Consider the following 20,039-nt stretch of genomic DNA (forward strand, 5'->3'; position numbering starts at 1 on the left):
ATATATATATATATATATATATATATATATATATATATATATATATATATTAGTGCTGTCAGTTAAACGTGTTATTAACGGCGTTAACGCAAACCCATTTTAACGCCATACATTTTTTTTTCTCGAGTTGTCCTATACGCGACGCGGCGCGGCACTGCGCTGCGCTGCGCTTCTCGTCCGGTGTGCGGGCGCGAGACGCCGAAGTGGATGCCATTAAGATTCTGAATGGAAAGTTTATTTTTAAAAAGTTGCCAAATGATTCCATTGACAAGACCAAAGTGATCTTTGTGTTTTGTCATTGTGAACTGAGCTATCATCGCAGCACGTCCAGTCTGAAATACCACTTGACGTCAAAAATTAGATGACTAGTAATTTCCTACTTCTAAATTCTGAAAAAACAGAGATTCTAATTATTGGACAAAAAAACTTCCTCACGTAATAACCTAGAATACTGTCTAACACTTGATGGCTGCTCTGTTAAGTCTTCGTCGTCGGTTAGGAACCTGGGTGTGCTCTTTGATACCAATCTTTCATTTGAAAGTCACGTGTCTAGTATCTGTAAAAACGCATTTTTCCATTTTAAAAATATATCTAAATTACACCATATGCTGTCGTTGACAAATGCAGAACAATTAGTTCATGCGTTCATGACATCAAGGCTAGATTATTGTAATGGGTGGTTGCCCTGCACGCTTAATAAACAAACTACAGTTAGTTCAAAATGCAGCAGCTCGAGTTCTTACCAGAATCAGGAAGTATGACCATATTAGCCCAGTTCTGTCAACACTGCATTGGCTCCCTATTAAACATCGCATAAATTTTAAAAAATTCGTTTCGCGTACCTACCCCGAATCAAAATATCAATGTATCAAATAATATGTATCAAAATTTATAAGGAAAGACCAGTACTTTGTTTAGGCTTGGTTTGTAGGGAATTACAAACCTGCGCACATATATTCAAACGCACATAACTATAGAACCAATTCTTAATGCGCATGTGAACGCCATCAGCGTTTCTCACAGGTTCGTGTTTAAAGTCTGTGTAGAGAGAATGGTGTCGTCTTAGCGGACCCTAATTTAATAACAAATGATCATTGCGACGGAAGCGAATCAATCAAAACTAACTTTAGCTGGAAAATAACTTTATTAAAGAACCGCTATAAAGCCAAAACAATCTCTGTATACGCTTATCTCTGTAAATCTGCTTTGAAACAATCTATATTGTTAAAAGCGCTATATAAATGAAGATGACTTGACTTGACGCGAATACGAATTCTCTGATGCGATTATTTGCTCTGAGTGTGAATGTTAAATTGAACATTACAGTATATGCCAATGTTGTTTTCAATAAAAAAACAACAACATTTGCACAAAGCAAGCCAATCCACTTTTCAATGTTGATAAGATGAGAAAAAAATAATGGGACAAAAATAAATCAAGGGACATTTAGAATAGATAAAAATGTGCGATTAATTGCCATTAACTGCGAGTTAACTATGACATTAATGCAATTAAATATTTTAATCGTTTGACAGCACTAATATAGGATAAAATTGATGATTTGTAATAATGCTTAGGGATGTTAAATTATCTGCCAAAAAAGCTGAGTTACATAGCATAGTCCTATTCCTGCTCATGATGTTTTGATGTGAGATATGGCCATGCATCTGATGACATTTTTATTGTTCCATTCCACTCTATTTTATTCCACTCAACCACAATAATTTGTGAAATATAACAGTTTGATATTATTTTTTTATATTACAGCAGGCCTGAAATTATGTAAAAGAACGTAAAAATAGAACTAAGTAACTAATAATTTGCCATTATGCTTTACATGGCACACCGTGAATGTGTATGACAGCTCTACAAATACTGGGAAATGTAGTTTTGTGGCGCTTTTGGACAGCGCGGCCGCCGCTGCTTAAAAACTACGCTTCCCACAATCCCCCACACAGTCAGCGTCTGCATCATCGACACGGAAGGTGAGTACATGTGTTCGGTGTGGACGCTGTGAGATGTCATTTCGGTAGTGTGATCACGGTCTCTTTAAATTCGTGCTTAATAACACGCATGTTGTGTTTATGTAAATGTATTTTGTTGATAGATGGTTTGTGTCTCTCATTGTGTCAGCACATCGGGCGAATGTAAACATATTGCTGTTTATTTTGTGACAGCGTCATGCAAATCAGCCGCATGTGATGCTTGGAAAGTAGGCTATGTCCTGCTCAGCTCAATGCGAAGCAGCGACTTTAATGAAAATCATCACATACATTCAGACATGTTAAGGCAAGAGTGAAAACCTGGGTCAAATGCTGAAATGTCATAATAAATTATGGCCTTGCTTATGTAGGCTACTGTAGAAGAGCATAATGGTACTAATAAAAACACCCCAGCAAATTATTTACTTTTTTTTTGTGTGTGTGTTTCGTTGGTCCCGTTATTCAAGCAATACCACAACAGCCTATTATGTTAATAATACATAAGCTCTGTATATTAATACAGTAACAAATAAATAACACTTTATGGATATATTTTAAATATATAGATTTAGCCTGATGTAGTTACCTTGATTTGGCTAATTAGGACATGTTCCCGGAGGGATTTTGGAACATTTTTCCATTCAACCAAACAGATTTCAAGGTTATTGGGTTTAGTGTTTTCCCACACTTTTTAACCAGTGAATTTCCATGGTCCCCCTATCCCCCCATCCAGTAATGTGAATTCTGGATATAGATGATTAAAATCATTCAAATTCAAACTAATCCACTAATGAATCATTTAGGGGCCGTTTACACAGCACCGTTTTTAACTAAAAACTGAAAATATTTTATGCGACTTGGTCGTTCATTTACACCACAACAGCGTTTTTAAAAACGTGTTTCAAAGTGCAGGTTTTTGAAAACCATAACGTTATAGTCTCTGTGAAAGTACAAAAACGCAAATTTGTGAAAACGGTGACGTCATGCTCATCCGTATAATGTGCGAGTCTATAGGCTCGTAGTGTTTCTTTACAAAGTGACATCGCCAACTACTGGCCTGGCAGCAGAATACAGCGTTTTTAGTTGTTTTCGTGGAACCGTGTGAACGGGGATCGTTTTGACAATGTTGTCATCAGTAGCTGAAAAATGCGAAGGGAAAAACGTTTCCGTTTTTAATACATTGTCAACTTACCCTAAGACTATTTGTGAGTCAAGCAATCACCACAAATGCCTATTATGTTGTATCTAAGACATTTCCAAATGAACATGATCTGATAAACCTGTCGCACTCCTCCAGTCCTTCTGTCTGACTACAGTAATCAATTAAGAACACTTCAGTTTATATTCATATTTTAAATATATAGGTTTATATATACTTGCCTTGATTTCCCCGATGAATCATTTAGCCTGATTTGTGAATAATTGTGACCAATTAATGTACAAGAATAAAAATGTCTCACTCACCAATTAGACACACTGTTGATTGTCAGCAAGTTTTACTCTGCATGAGGAATAATTAGATGAGATTCATGAGAAAAACTGATTAATTGAGGACATTTCCATGAATTTTAAGATTTTATTAATCATTCTCATTCAAATTACAATAACTTTGCCAGGTTAAAAAAACATACAGTAATTCCTGGCTCATGAATATTATCAGGTTGTAAATCAGGTGATGTAGCATTCATCTGCTAGCCGTTGAGTGTTGATGCGAACGGTTGGCAGATGTTTTGAATCATGATATATTGTGATGCGCGTTGTGTCATGAGGTAGTTAATGTTACCCAGTCCTACTTTATATGCAAAAAAAAAAATCGCCTTATTTTGAGTGTAATTTTCTGGTAAATAGTGGCCAAAAGTTGAGTGTATAAAGGTGTGAGAGTGGGAGCAGAAGGTGGAACCGGGTGTCCAGCTGCATTTTTCATTAGAGTAACTTGATTAAATGTATTTTAATTACCTCTATCTCAGCGGTGCGGTTGAGAGACGTCACATGGCTCTTTCTTTTTAATGTCTGCCATCTGTCTAGATGCCCTGAGAATATAAAGAGAAAAATGAGAAATCTCCCCAAAATCTCTCCCTCTCTCCTCATCTAACACTCTCATGCCCGTTCGAGTAGTTCCTCCAGAAACCTTTTTTCCAGTGTCAAGTTTTCTTGCCACAATATGAGCGGATCCAATTGATATCTTGACATCGATGGAAAAATCCAGCTATTTTCAATGCTGTGGTATCTGTGGCCTTCTTACTTAATGGCTAAACTGAAACCTTTAGAGATCCTTTTCAGCTGAAGATCAGTCTCCAAGTCTAGCTCATGCCAATGCAAATGAATAGATTAAGTGAATAATGTGGTGAAATGTGGCCTCAGTGCTCTTTGACTCCCTCTCGGAAGCTGTACGTGGAGATTTGCAGACAGATATGTATAATGCAGGAGAGCTGGCATCAATTATGCACCTTTCATTCATGCCACAGCAATACCTAATTGATTTGATTCTGTTTGCTTCATGTATAATTGAATAGGCACAGATCCTGTGTGTGGCTTTCAGCCATTGGATGTTCGTGATGGCAAGGCCATGCGTTATGCAGCTTTGAGTTGGGACAGATCTCTTGTTCATCATGAATGTATTAGGTCTGTTTAACCCTGGCTGTAAAGTGGTCATTAATGAACACATTATAATATCAAGATACAATATTTCAAACATGACAACTCTCAGAATATATTTAAACAGCATTTATTGATAGGAATGTAATGTACATAGGCTTAGACCTATGCTGCTACTGCATGAGTGAAGGCTACTGTCGAGACATGCACATAAATACAGCGAATAGAATGCGAGCTGCTGCAAGGAAAGTAGGGAGAAGCCCCTAGCAGATCTAGACAGGTGGGGCTTGAATCTAGCTTAAAACAAAACGAAACAAACACTGCTTTCAGAATGTCTGCTATACGTGTGCACACCAAAAGCAAAGCGAATATTCGCATCGCGTTACTCGCTCTAGATTACTCGCGGGATTACTTATTTGTTGCGTCACTTGCGTGAATAAAAACATTGCGCGATGAGGAGTGTCTTCACGCACATCAACAAAAACAACAACAACATTTCTTTCTGCAATTTTTTTCTGTGATCAACCATGTTGGAGAGAACTGCTATTGCTGTTGTGGCAAGGAACCAAATACGGCGTAAAGTCCAACTTCCTCGCTTACTTTTCTCCAAGCTATCTCCTTTTTTTGTCCGGCCTCTGTATGAATAAGAAGTTTCGGAGTGCTAAAATAACGTTCTCCTCCATTTTCTGATACAACCGGACGTGTTAATAAGCTCTTCACTGATTGGCTTGCGCGATAATGCGCATGCAAATTTCAATTTGCGCGGAAGACGCGATTGAGGCGAATATTGTGTGTTCGCAGCAATCGCCCTGCCCAATTCGCGTCATTTGCGTCGCCCGGCACTATTGAAAATTAAATTAAATTCGCTTTTGGTGTGCACACACCATTAGAGTTTGTCTGTAAAATGACAATATACTGTGTGAAAATGGTGTGATGAAGCCACATTTGAAAAATATATGAATTTCATTGCACTATTATCTAATGTAAACAAATAATGTTAGAGAATTTCTCAGATCTTGCTTCACTTTTCTGTGCCATTATTTACAATCTTTTTAAATGGCACATTTATATTTCATAGTGTGTTGGCCTAAACAAATCTGATACTCACAGAAATGTAATGATATTTAAGAAGTAATGACATTTGTAATAAAAAAAAAACAACAACAAAAAAACCCCCCTTAAATATGTAAAAAATATATATATATTTAAAAACTCTTGTATTCAAGGTATAAGGAAATATCATTACTTTTAATTTGGTTACACCACATGATATTTTTTATATATAAACACCTTTCTTTAAAATGTTTTTCAAAAACATTTGAAACCAACATGAATACAAATAATACATTTTCTAGGAAATTATGGATTTTCGTGGACTTTCTTATTTGCCATTGTAACTCCCCTAACATGCTGTTTTTGACACTGACTGTTTACAGAAGTGCACCAAAACAGTTTCTTTCTTCTGTTTGCAGCATTCCCTAAAGTCGCTGTCTTTCAGCCGCGTGTGCCCTTGATTTCATGTGATAGGGGGTCTTCTATTCCATGACCTTTAAAGGTGAAAGGCCCTGCTCAGTCACTCTTTCCCTCTCGGTGGGAGATGCGAGTGCTTTGAGGAAAGCAAAAAGAAGAGTGTTTATTATCCGATGACAGAACATACACACCCTTGAAGGTCTGATTCTGTCACCGTGTTCTCGTCAGGGTGGCTTGGGGGTCAAGAGCACCAGTCTGGATCAGAATGGCTAAGAGGTCAAAGGTTGGCCTTTCAGAGCAGCAGGGGAGGGCTGCCAGAACACATGCTGGAATATTAACTCCTCTCTGCTTCAAACTTTCCATAGATTTACATGAAGGCGCAGGACTTGGGGCCTATTTCTGCATTCCAGGTTCAGAGAGAGAGTGTGTGTGTGTGGTGTGGTGTGGGGTGGGGTTGGGGGGGGGAGATGGTAGAAGGAAAGATGGTGAATGCAGAACTTCATATTATTAATGAGTTTAGCCTCTTCTCCATAAAGTATCCAGTCATCTGGAACTGTTTTTTTTATTCATTAGTTGTGTTTAGTATGGCAAGAATCACTATTAATATTGCTCTTAATTAGGGTTTGGGATTTGGGTTAGACATTTGAAGTAGTAACATTACGCACACTATTCATGAAACCACATTTGGAGGTGGTCTGGGAGGGATTTTGACCACATTTAAAGAAAGAATGAATGCAAATGTGCTTTTGTTACCTGCTTTCAACTATGTGTTTAATATTAAACAAGGTTCTGCTGCAAATAGTCATTTATGTCACTTTGACGGTCATTAAAACATTGTGCAGCGAGTTGCTGCTTTTTCTTTTTATTCTGCTCTCGCCATGTCAAAAAGACAATAGATGCCTGGCTCTTGTGATCCGTTGATGTGATTTAATCAGCGATATTTGATTATTTAACATTCCACATATTTATTCATTCCACTGGATTCCACTTTTTCTCTTCATTTGTCTTCCTGAAGAGTACTTTAACTTTTTCTCCTCTTTTCCTCACTTATAATCTATTAACCCTGTTTGAGGGGTTTGTAACCAAATAAAACATGGTAACAATTTACAACAATGTTTTAGAACTAACAATAAAAGATATTTATTAATCTTAGTTGATGCTTAACAACCTTTTTCCAGCCAACCTACATCATTAAATACCGCAAACAGTAGAAATGGAATAAAGCAATGTTGTAAAAAATTTGGTTAAATGTCAGAAATGTTTGAGCTCAGTCATCAGATGCAAAATTCACTTTTATATGGTGTTTGCATATAAATGTGTTTTTGCAGTGTGTGGACACAACCACCATACAATGAAAAAAAAAATCCATTCACTCCTTTTTTTTTAATCCTCAAAAAGTCTAAACACTCTCAATAATCAATTTTGGATTTTCAGAGCAATATGATGTTGTATTGCTCATGCTCCGCCCACGACCACTGACGGACTGTCCTGTATTAGCATATTTCTGCCCTCAGCCATTTGTATACTGTCCACCAAGGCAGGTTGCCAAAGCAGGACTCTTGAACGGTTGCTCATTATCATTTAAAGAGACATGCCCCGAAATGGGTCGCTGTGAACAGAGCTGTTTTTAAGGAGTTGTTTTACACAACCATTGAGGAATTTTAATCAAAGTATGTTACAAACTTTACATGAAGACCCTAAAGAATCATACCAACTTGTGGAAAATAGGCATCCGATGACCCCTTTAATATGTAAATGGTAGAGTAACAGGAATTTGGGAAAAAAAGAGAATCACAATATACTAGAGGTTCTAACTAAATATTTATTGCTGCAGTCTCTTTAACATTTTTTATTAATTAGAATTATTTTAAAATAAAAATCAGTTTGAATGAATGATTCAATGACTTGCTCAAAGACGCTACTTTACTGGAAGAATTTGCATTTTTGAACGAATTTCTTGAATGAATGATTCATTCATTTTTTTTTAGTAGTCACTTGTCAATTGTTACAATTTTTATTTGACATGTCAAGTTTATTTCAATAGGTGGCTTACTCTCTTACTCAATCTTCTAACAATTAATTGTGCAGCTCTAGTAAGTAGTGATTTGTAAATGTGACCAAAATGAGGACATTTGCTTATAATGGATAGAAAATATTCAGATGCTGTTGTCTCAGGACACAAAAAGCATGTTATAGACCATAGACACTTGGGTTAGGAGTCTCCCCAGTAACTGTATAGCAACGTTCTGGCAAGATGATGGCTAGTTGTACAGAGGCAAGCGCCACATTTTCCTTAGTAAAAAGCTTTTTATTTATTAGTGTTTCTTTTTCTTGAACTATTAACTACAAACTTATAGTGAATCACTCACACTTAACAAACACTCATTTAATTACCCCTTACAATAATAAACAGTGGAATATTATTAATAATCAGAAATGAATTGCATTTTTTTCCTACCTGACAAAGCATTTGTCTTGTGCTAATTAGTTTCCTGAAGCAAAGGCTGAAATGTCAGTTATTAGAGTGATGCATTTTCGTTGCTTGACAACTTTAACTGAAATAAAAACTTGTACTAAAATAACTAAAACTAAACAAAAACACTATATTGTAAGGGATCATCTAGATTTGTTTGATTAGGGTGGGTTTGTTACGTACGTATTTTAGTTTTCAGTTTGTTTCTATGGTTTTTCATTGTTTGATTAATTTGCACACCTGTTATTAGTTTCATTGATTGGTTTGTTCTATTTAAGCTACATGCTTCTTTCAGTTCATGGTCTGTTCTCATCATTATTGTTTTTGGTTGTTCTGTTCCTGTTTTCCGTGTGTTTTGGTTTGACTTTTATGAATAAATCTACGGTGGCCGAGAGAGCTCAACGCGCTGCTGAAGAAAACACATGCAAATAGAAAAACACCCGCAAATTAAGAAAACACCTTCATCAGTTTCACAACACATGTGTGCTCCAAATACTCACAACACAACCAAATACAGAAACACGCTACAAATAAGACAGACCACAATGGAAATGTTGCCAGTGGACCCCAATAAGTGACGATCCCGGCTGGGACGTGTTTTTTTTTATTTTTTTATGTACGGTATAAAAATGGATATTCATTTTGAGATTTACTAAAGATTAACGGTGTTATTAATGACAGCAAAATCAATCTAAATGAAAAAATAGGCAGAAATAAGCATGCACAATTAAATATACAATTTATTCAAACATTTTTTTACAAGTAATCTTCAATGGTCGATATTGTATAACTTAGCCCAAATGGTAGACACATTGTGCATTCCTAATTTATTTATTATTTATTTATTAATAAAGTGCACTGACGTGTGCGTTAATACATCAGGAACATGTATGAAGTAAATAGGTCAGATCTGATTTCATGTTGTTTCCTTTAATGTACCATAGTGTGCTGATACTCACTAACTGTCAATAGCTCTTTGTGTTCATTGTTGTGATGCCAATCCCAGCATGAGGCTAAGTGGATGGCGGTGACAGTGGCAAAGCTACAAAGAACCAGCTCCATCTTTGTCGAAGTGTTCCTGTAGATCTCCTTTAATCCAGCTAAATACAAAGAGTTCCCTTTCCAAATCATGTCAACACATGGACAACTCCAGTTTCCTTAAGTCAACAGCAGATATATGTGTTCCTGGGTGTATGTTGAGAGAGAGAGAGAGAATAGCAGATGAATAGCATTGTCAATCTGATGGTCATGCTGAAAAGGATTACAGAGTCTTGAGGGACTAGTGGACTACTGGAAAATGATGGAAGTCCACAATCTTTGGTTGTCCTCCTGCCAGAGGACATGAAAGAATCAGCTAATCCTTTAAACCGGACACAACTCCAGTGTATTGTTATACAATGTCTGAAATATTGTTATCTCCAAATGTGAGACAACCGGGTTATATTTCTAGCGCTGTGACTTCCTGACCTCTTCCATTGTATCTCTTCATTGTATCATTTTTGTGTTGTCCCTTGAGTTGAGCCTGATCTTTGGGTTTCATCAGAATATTTCATTCTTGTAGACATTTATATGACTCTGGGGGCTGGGCAGTTGTGTGCCACATTTATTCATTGGTTAGTCGGCATCCTCGCATAACTATTTTAGTCACTTGAAATGATTGCAGATATGACCTTGGTTAGGGAACATAGATGAGATTTAGATTCTTAATGTTGATGAGTTATGGGCTAATAGGAATCTTTACAAGATGAAAGTATATAAACCCATGAATTTCTGCATGAGACTCAATTAAAAATTGTTTCTTATTTTCTGTTCATTTCATTATCCATCCATCTTCCTAGCATTATTCCTGCTAATTTTCAGGGTCCGCTTCACTCACACATTTGATTTGGCACAGGTTTTATGCCGGATGCCCTTCGTGACACAACCTAGCACTGAGAGTGCTGGGACACATTCACACTCCTACGACAATTTGGCATATCCAATCCACCTAACCTGGTCCCTGGTTCAAGCCCCGGTTCTGAGCCAGAATTCTTTTCTGTGTGGAGTTTGCATGCCTTGTTCTCCCTGTGTCGGCGTGGGTTTTCCTCCGGGTGCTCCGGTTTCCCCCACAGTCCAAAGACATGCAGGTTAGGTGGATTGGATATGTCAAATTGGCCGTAGGAGTGTGTGTGAGTGCGTCAGCAAGGGCATCCGGTGTAAAACCTGTGCCAAATCCAGTGTGTGTGTGTGTATATATATATATACAGTGAGGAAAATAAGTATTTGAACACCCTGCTATTTTGCAAGTTCTCCCACTTGGAAATCATGGAGGGGTCTGAAATTGTCATCGTAGGTGCATGTCCACTGTGAGAGACATAATCTAAAAAAAAAATCCAGAAATCACAATATATGATTTTTTAACTATTTATTTGTATGATACAGCTGCAAATAAGTATTTGAACACCTGTCTATCAGCTAGAATTCTGACCCTCAAAGACCTGTTAGTCTGCCTTTAAAATGTCCACCTCCACTTCATTTATTATCCTAAATTAGATGCACCTGTTTGAGGTCGTTAGCTGCATAAAGACACCTGTCCACCCCATACAATCAGTAAGAATCCAACTACTAACATGGCCAAGACCAAAGAGCTGTCCAAAAACACTAGAGACAAAATTGTACACCTCCACAAGGCTAAAAAGGGCTACGGGGAAATTGCCAAGCAGCTTGGTGAAAAAAGGTCCACTGTTGGAGCAATTATTAGAAAATGGAAGAAGCTAAACATGACTGTCAATCTCCCTCGGACTGGGGCTCCATGCAAGATCTCACCTCGTGGGGTCTCAATGATCCTAAGAAAGGTGAGAAATCAGCCCAGAACTACACGGGAGGAGCTGGTCAATGACCTGAAAAGAGCTGGGACCACCGTTTCCAAGGTTACTGTTGGTAATACACTAAGACGTCATGGTTTGAAATCATGCATGGCACGGAAGGTTCCCCTGCTTAAACCAGCCCATGTCAAGGCCCGTCTTAAGTTTGCCAATGACCATTTGGATGATCCAGAGGAGTCATGGGAGAAAGTCATGTGGTCAGATGAGACCAAAATAGAACTTTTTGGTCATAATTCCACTAAACGTGTTTGGAGGAAGAAGAATGATGAGTACCATCCCAAGAACACCATTCCTACTGTGAAGCATGGGGGTGGTAGCATCATGCTTTGGGGGTGTTTTTCTGCACATGGGACAGGGCGACTGCACTTTATTAAGGAGAGGATGACCGGGGCCATGTATTGCGAGATTTTGGGGAACAACCTCCTTCCCTCAGTTAGAGCATTGAAGATGGGTCGAGGCTGGGTCTTCTAACATGACAATGACCCGAAGCACACAGCCAGGATAACCAAAGAGTGGCTCTGTAAGAAGCATATCAAGGTTCTGGCGTGGCCTAGCCAGTCTCCAGACCTAAACCCAATAGAGAATCTTTGGAGGGAGCTCAAACTCCGTGTTTCTCAGCGACAGCCCAGAAACCTGACTGATCTAGAGAAGATCTGTGTGGAGGAGTGGGCCAAAATCCCTCCTGCAGTGTGTGCAAACCTGGTGAAAAACTACAGGAAACGTTTGACCTCTGTAATTGCAAACAAAGGCTTTTGTACCAAATATTAACATTGATTTTCTCAGGTGTTCAAATACTTATTTGCAGCTGTATCATACAAATAAATAGTTAAAAAATCATACATTGTGATTTCTGGATTTTTTTTTTATAGATTATGTCTCTCACAGTGGACATGCACTTACGATGACAATTTCAGACCCCTCCATGATTTCTAAGTGGGAGAACTTGCAAAATAGCAGGGTGTTCAAATACTTATTTTCCTCACTGTATATATATATTTTTGTATATGTTATGTTAGCAAAACTGCTCGTAAACAAACATATATATATATGTATATATGTATGTATATGTATATATGTGTATATATGTATATAATGTTTTTAATTAGGTATTTTTTCTTCATTATCGGTAATAAAATAGATTCAATTTATATATTTATTTTAATAAAAGTGTAAGTTGCAAGTTGCTGCAATTTGGGGAAGATGCTGTGCTTTCTTTTTCATACATCATAAATGTCTTGAGCCTCAAAGCATACAAAAAGCAATAAATGCTGTTACTTTATCTTGGGTTCGGATGGCTGGTGTTTGTGAATGCAACCATGTGAGACAGACCTGAGAAGTAATAATACCAAATAATTCTGATGACTGACTTTGGCTCAGAGATTTCAGAATTACTTAACCAACATTTGAGATGCTATACAATGAAATTGGTCAATGGTTAGTCCATTTATTCAATCACATCTACTGCTGAGACAAATTATTATTATTATTATTATTATTATTATTATTATTATTATTATTATTATTATTATTATTAATTTATTTATTTATTTTTGCTCATCAAGCGATTTATTCAGTAAATTGTAGTATCGGATAAAAATTTGTCCGCCTCAATGCATTGGTCAATGTTTGATCTGACCTTCAAACACAGTTTGCTTAAACAAATAACTAACAAACAACAATGCAGTAGCTGTTCTTGTTGAATACAATGTGTAAATCATTCATAGTGCAGGATGGAAAAAGTATGTGAAGTATTTCATTACTGGTTGACCCTCCTTTGGCAGCAATGACTTCCTCAAAGGTTTCCTGTAATAGAGGATCAGATCTGAACATCAGTCAGGAGGGGTTTTGCATCACAAGTTCAGCAATATTTTAGGAATGTCTGGTGTGAACCACCGTCGTGAAATCATGCTAAAGTATCTCATTTAGATTGAGGTCAGAACTGGTCACTTCCAGAAGGTGTATTTTCTAATGGTAAAGCCATTCTGTATGATATTCTCCTGTGCTTTGGGTCACTGTTCACCCAACTTCTGTTGAACTTCAGAGATAACGTACTCGGTTACTTATGTAACCTCCGTTCCCTGAGATATGGGAATGAGTACTGCGACGCTAGACGCTGTTGTGGGGAAAACTACTTTTTCTCCGAATTCTGAAGCCTTTTTAATCGCGCAGTGAAACTGCACAGCCATTGGTTCGTGCAGAGTAATACAACGAACCAATGGCGAGGCAGCGGAGATGCACGAGCCTATGGCAGAGATGGGCATGGCATCTGGCTATAAAAGCAGGTGATCTGGCATAGGATACTCAGATTAAATTTGACTGAAGCAACGAACTGAGAGTCGTGCAGCAATATAGCACGGCCTGAAACGCAGTACTCGTTCCCGTATCTCAGGGAACCGAGGTTACGTAAGTAACCAAGTACGTTCCCTTTCGATACTTTACTCTAAAATCGTAATTTTGCGTCATCGGAGGATTTTTTGGCCAGAGGCTAAAGACTACAGCCAGTAGTAGGGGCTGTCCCGCATGTTTTCAACCCGCCCATAGAGGGTGGGATCTCACTCACAGAATGTACACATAGTGTCAGCCATCTTTTTTTGGAAACTAAGCTAGCAGGCTCTTGTTCTGTGGAGAAAGACGAGTAGTAGGAGAAAGCTGAGTAGTAGGGGTTACCATCCCCTTTTTCCCGGACATGTCCGGCCGTCGAGATCGTCCAAAATGTCCGGGATTCGGCTTTTGCTTTCTGCAGTCGCCATTCATTGTTTACATGCACACCTTTTGTTTCAATCTAACTGAATTCATTCCGATTGGTGAATCTGAATGTAGTGTTTACATGAACGCTGAACAAGTGATCGGTTGATGTGCGTTTTAACATTGCTAAGAAAATTCCCGCTCCTCCGTGAGAGATACGAGACCGGTGCGTCTCACAGGTGCCGCTCATCAGTAATCAAGCCACCGGCCTCCCGTCGTTCTCCCGCACCCCTCAGCCTGCTCGCCACAGTAAACATAATGAATGGCGACTGTAGAACGCAAAAGCCGAATCCCGGACATTTTGGGGGATCTCGAAATCCGGGGCAGACTCATCACGGAGACTCACTAGTAGCCTAGACTTGTTGTTTAACTACTGCGCTCTCTTACCGGTAGGCATGGCTTGGGAGTGGCCTCCTAGGACAGCGAAGCAAGTGCATTCTGGGAGTTGTTGTCTTTCATCCACATAAGCCAAAAATACATTTTCTGGCTTTTCTCAGTCTAGAAAGCTCCAAATTCAAAAATAATTTCACATTTCTTCTACATAAATGACCCATTTTAAATACACATTCATCTTTCCAGAGGTGAAGTATCCCTTTAAGCTTTCCATTTCTCTATACAGTTTGTCCATATACAGTACAAAACAGTAGCAGACTGCTGCATTGTCATATTTGTGCATTATTCCTTGCAGCTGGTCTCAGTTTCATGCCACACTGAGCAATGACAGGAAGTACTGTATCAGCCCCAGTAAATGCCACTTTACTTTATCACATCAAGACTGCGTAACCACAGGCAATAAATGCAGTGCCTCCATAATTACATTTCCTTAACACGAATTCATCACTTAATAATGGAAAAACATACTAATTATATTGATGATATATTAATTGAAATGTAATGCAAATATGATCTGACCAAATTAGGACATACGGTTGAGTAAATACGGTTGCTCTTAGCTTTCTGCCTGAGTGATTGAATAACTCTTTTGGAGGGAACGTGGGCAGGGATTATGTTGTGCTGAGTGTTGATGCTGATGGGACGGGACTGCTCTCTCCATTAGAAGACCAGTATTCCCCCCATGTGCAGCTCCTGTCAGCTGCTAATATGTGTAGCTGTTTTGAAGTTTAGACAAGTTTGTGGTGCGTTTTTATTATTTGACCACACTGTAAAAGATTTTTTATGAAGTTGTAAGTAACAATTTTTTCAGTTTAGAGTGTGATTTAGATGTGCAGACCTAGGATCTGGAAACCAATGTAAAATCTCATGGCACGTAGTCTTTAGGTAGTAAAATTGGAAAAAATTAAGATGATGGATTTGGATTGGGATGGTTCGATAATACTTGTCCGGTCCTGATGATAACAATACTGCAATCTTGTGTATCTGCCAATATCATTGTCAATCCGATACAGTACAGTTTTTTTCTTGATAATTTCAGAATATCTATACTTCACTAACTACACACTAACAAAGTCCCTTTAAGACAAGTCATTTCACTCGGCGGACATCTTTGAAACGGCTCTCGGGCATGCAAGTGCAGCTCCTATCTCTTTGAGTGGGGAAACATCAAATTCTCCTCAACTGTTCGCCAAGCTTACAATTAAATTTCATATTTGAAATCACCAATGAAATCTGACAACTCAGATTTGTCGAAATCTTATCATCTCATAAATTTTGTTTCTAAATGCTCGAATCATGACAGAAAACAACATTTTTCAGGCTTATCTTATCCCGCCATATTTAGCGCTGAACTTTTCCCAATTCAAAACAATATGAGTGACGCATCTTGTGTTATTCTATAGTCTTTGACATTACTTAATTTACTCAGAAACACACACACACACACACACACACACACACACACACACACGTAGATCCGTGGCCAAAAGTATTGGCAGTGAGATACATTTTGTTTGTGAGAGTATTGCATCTGTCCAACAATTTACTGGGCAATTTACAGAGTTTTAAATTGTAGTTACTGTGCGAATGATGAGTTTTATTTAGTTCTCTACTCCAGTGATCTCATTCAATAGCGACAACAAAACCATGCAGAATCACCAATAAACTCCAGCAAAATACAGCCATTATAAACAAAACCCAGACCATTATGTTCAGACTATGCATAATAATAGGAACATTGGAACATCACGGTTTTACCGTGCTCACTGTCGTAACTGAACGCAACACGCTGTTTGAAAATGAAGAATGATACTGTATCTGACATTTTTAAATTGAACAACTTAGCATACTGTCTGTTCCTCAAATAAAGCAATTTAATGGCTTCAGATTCCTTGAAATATAGTGCACAAACCCTCCAGTGGTGCTTTTTAGTCCTTTTTATGAGCTAACAACCATGCATGGGTAATGCACAGTATTCGGTTTAGACCGACTGATACCCGATCCGACAATAAGGTTTGTATCGGATCAGCGCATCTCTATTGGATAATAGTGTAGAATTATTATATACTAATTATATATTTGGTTTCAGTCTATATGTACACTCACCTAAAGGATTATTAGGAACACCTGTTCAATTTCTCATTAATGCAATTATCTAATCAACCAATCACATGGCAGTTGCTTCAATGCATTTAGGGGTGTGGTCCTAGTCAAGACAATCTCCTGAACTCCAAACTGAATGTCAGAATGGGAAAGAAAGGTGATTTAAGCAATTTTGAGCGTGGCATGGTTGTTGGTGCCAGACGGGCCGGTCTGAGTATTTCACAATCTGCTCAGTTACTGGGATTTTCACTCACAACCATTTCTAGGGTTTACAAAGAATGGTGTGAAAAGGGAAAAACATCCAGTATGCGGCAGTCCTGTGGGCGAAAATGCCTTGTTGATGCTAGAGGTCAGAGGAGAATGGGCCGACTGATTCAAGCTGATAGAAGAGCAACTTTGACTGAAATAACCACTCGTTACAACCGAGGTATGCAGCAAAGCATTTGTGAAGCCACAACACGCACAACCTTGAGGCGGATGGGCTACAACAGCAGAAGACCCCACCGGGTACCACTCATCTCCACTACAAATAGGAAAAAGAGGCTACAATTTGCACAAGCTCACCAAAATTGGACAGTTGAAGACTGGAAAAATGTTGCCTGGTCTGACGAGTCTCGATTTCTGTTGAGACATTCAGATGGTAGAGTCAGAATTTGGCGTAAACAGAATGAGAACATGGATCCATCATGCCTTGTTACCACTGTAACAAGGTGCCAATTGGGCATCGTTTAAATGCCATGGCCTACCTGAGCATTGTTTCTGACCGTGTCCATCCCTTTATGACCACCATGTACCCATCCTCTGATGGCTACTTCCAGCAGGATAATGCACCATGTCACAAAGCTCGAATCATTTCAAATTGGTTTCTTGAACATGACAATGAGTTCACTGTACTAAAATGGCCCCCACAGTCACCAGATCTCAACCCAATAGAGCATCTTTGGGATGTGGTGGAACAGGAGCTTCGTGCCCTGGATGTGCATCCTACAAATCTCCATCAACTGCAAGATGCTCTCCTATCAATATGGGCCAACATTTCTAAAGAATGCTTTCAGCACCTTGTTGAATCAATGCCACGTAGAATTAAGGCAGTTCTGAAGGCGAAAGGGGGTCAAACACAGTATTAGTATGGTGTTCCTAATAATCCTTTAGGTGAGTGTATATTGTCGTCTGTTTGATATTTGAAACTGAAACTTGTTTTAATAATTAACTTTGCACACATTTTAAGACTCCCTTTAGAGCTGCCGTTTTATATCTAGATGGTATTTGGATATATTTTACTTGGATTGCATTTACGGTTCCACTTTATTTCGATAGTCCACTTTAGACATTCTACGAACTATAAGTAACTTTGCAAGTACATTTCAACTTATTCTACTAGCCCCAACACTAACCCTTACAGTCTAATACTCTGAGAGTTAGTTGACATGTAGCTGCAAAGTTGTTCTCATCTTTGAATGTAGCTATGGTTTTGAATGTTTTTTGGTATTTTGTGCTCTTCCTCTTACTCTGTTTGCTACTTTGGGTATTAGGAAGATTCTAACCAGACTTCTCTTAAACAGAATTTTAAAATGACATGAGAGAGATTTAATGACATCCTGGCATCATGGGAAACCTTGTGGAGGAGTTTCCTCGATGTAATGTGATTAATGTTTATTAATTATTTGATATTAAATATTTATCTACACATGCCATTCTGAGGGTGCTGCAGTTTCCTCTTTATGGCAATCCATTCTTTGAGGAAAAAAACGTTCATGGTTTATTTGGCCATTTTTGGTTCTGTTTGTGGAATTTACTGTATAATACTGTACATTACTACCAGTCTGAAAAGTGTAATTTTGACATAATCGAGTGCAGAATCTTTGACCAGGAATCTAGCCCCAGTATATGGGCCAAGAAATAATTTGTAAAAAATCTGTTAATGTATTTTTAATAATAATAATCATCATTTTTAATGATCATTTTTAATGATAATAAAATATTTTAACAAAAGTACTTCACTGCATATTTTTAATATATACACTGTGTTAATAAAAGCACAACAATAATATGGGCCCTTTCATCATTTATAATCTACCGTGAGCCAAAAACAAGCTTATGAAAAATGCAACAACCTTTTCATAACGTGTTGCATGGATGTAAGGCTTTTTCTTTTTTAAATCTGACCAAGGTTTTATTGCCCATTGCTCAAAAGATGGCATGTAAAGAAACACAATTGCAATGCTACCATTTTTTTTAGCAGATTATAAAGATCAAACGGATACATTTCATTTGTTTCGTAGCATGCCATGCACTTAGATCTCTGTTAAATCACATTGAAAGTCTTTTTTAAGGGGAATTCTGTTGTTCTAAACTGGGAATTTAGACTTTCTGATTTAAATGAAATGAAGGCATTACGGAATAGTTCACTTTAGTGTCGTGCCAAAGGGATTTCATTAAAATGCATTTCATTGTGCAGATTAAGTCTTAAGAATAGTTAAATACTTAACAACCCATAGTTTTACTAAGAATAATGTTCAAAATCCTTGAACTGAAAAATTCTTTATCTGTCAGATACTCTATCGTCTTTAATAACCATAGCGGAGGCAGACTGTGTGGTAGCCAAAATCTCCACACTTCTTTAAGCTCAGAGTTATTCATGAAACCTTTTCTGTCATCCACTAAGTCCTCTCAATAGAACACAACTCATCTTATTCTGGCTGAAGTCTGATCAAGGTCAGTCGTCATCTTGTTGGAATGTTTTTGTTCTAATCCTTTCTTTTTAATTTAGCCTCAACTGCACTGCTTTTTCACAAGCTTCTGATATGTGTGGTTGTGCCATTTATGAGGTCATCACTTTCTCTGTTCAGTTTTATCTCAGTCTCTTATTCTCTGCTCAAATAAGCGACAGCTCTTAGTACATCCGGAAGCTTACGGTAGATAATGTATCTTGAAGCAGTGAAAGTATCAAATCTGAATTATGATTTAACCAACCAGTGGCCTGTGAGTTCAGATTGCTGTCTTGAGTAAGCTCTTACTTTTTGCGGATATTTAATTTTTTTGTCATTTAAAGGGGACTAAGTTTTTATTTAATTTTTCCTTACCTTTCCTTTAGTGTGTATTAGCTTATAGCTTTTCATGCATGCTGTAAACAATCTGCAAAGTTACAATGCACAAAGTCCATGTCAAAGAAATATGATCTCTCCAACAGAAAACCCCTGCCTTAAATGCCTCATTTGTAGTCCTGCCATTGTTTCCGTAACGTGGCTACATCACCATGTAACACATTTGCATAATGCCTCAAACAAAGGTAGTTCTAAAGCCTGGAAGAGTTTATCACTATGTCTAGAAAAAGCTGTTTTTTTGTTTGTTTTTTTACTCTGAGGGCAAAGCATCATTACATGGTCTTCCAAAGGAAGATTGAAGAATCAATGG

General features: G+C 37.9%; 1 protein-coding gene across 2 annotated transcripts in view; it reads left to right on the plus strand.

Annotated features, from left to right (window-relative positions):
- The first annotated feature begins 1,953 nt into the window (after nt 1–1,953).
- fhit (fragile histidine triad diadenosine triphosphatase) overlaps nt 1,954–20,039 on the plus strand; it is a 328,718-nt gene continuing 310,632 nt past the window's right edge. For both annotated transcript variants that reach the window (XM_084101377.1, XM_084101375.1), the window contains exon 1: nt 1,954–1,985. The gene's annotated coding sequence lies outside the window, so the exon portion shown is untranslated. The remainder of the gene's footprint in view (nt 1,986–20,039) is intronic.

Source organism: Abramis brama, assembly GCF_963993115.1.
Source record: "Abramis brama genome assembly, chromosome: 23".
NCBI classification, from domain to species: Eukaryota; Metazoa; Chordata; class Actinopteri; order Cypriniformes; family Leuciscidae; genus Abramis; species Abramis brama.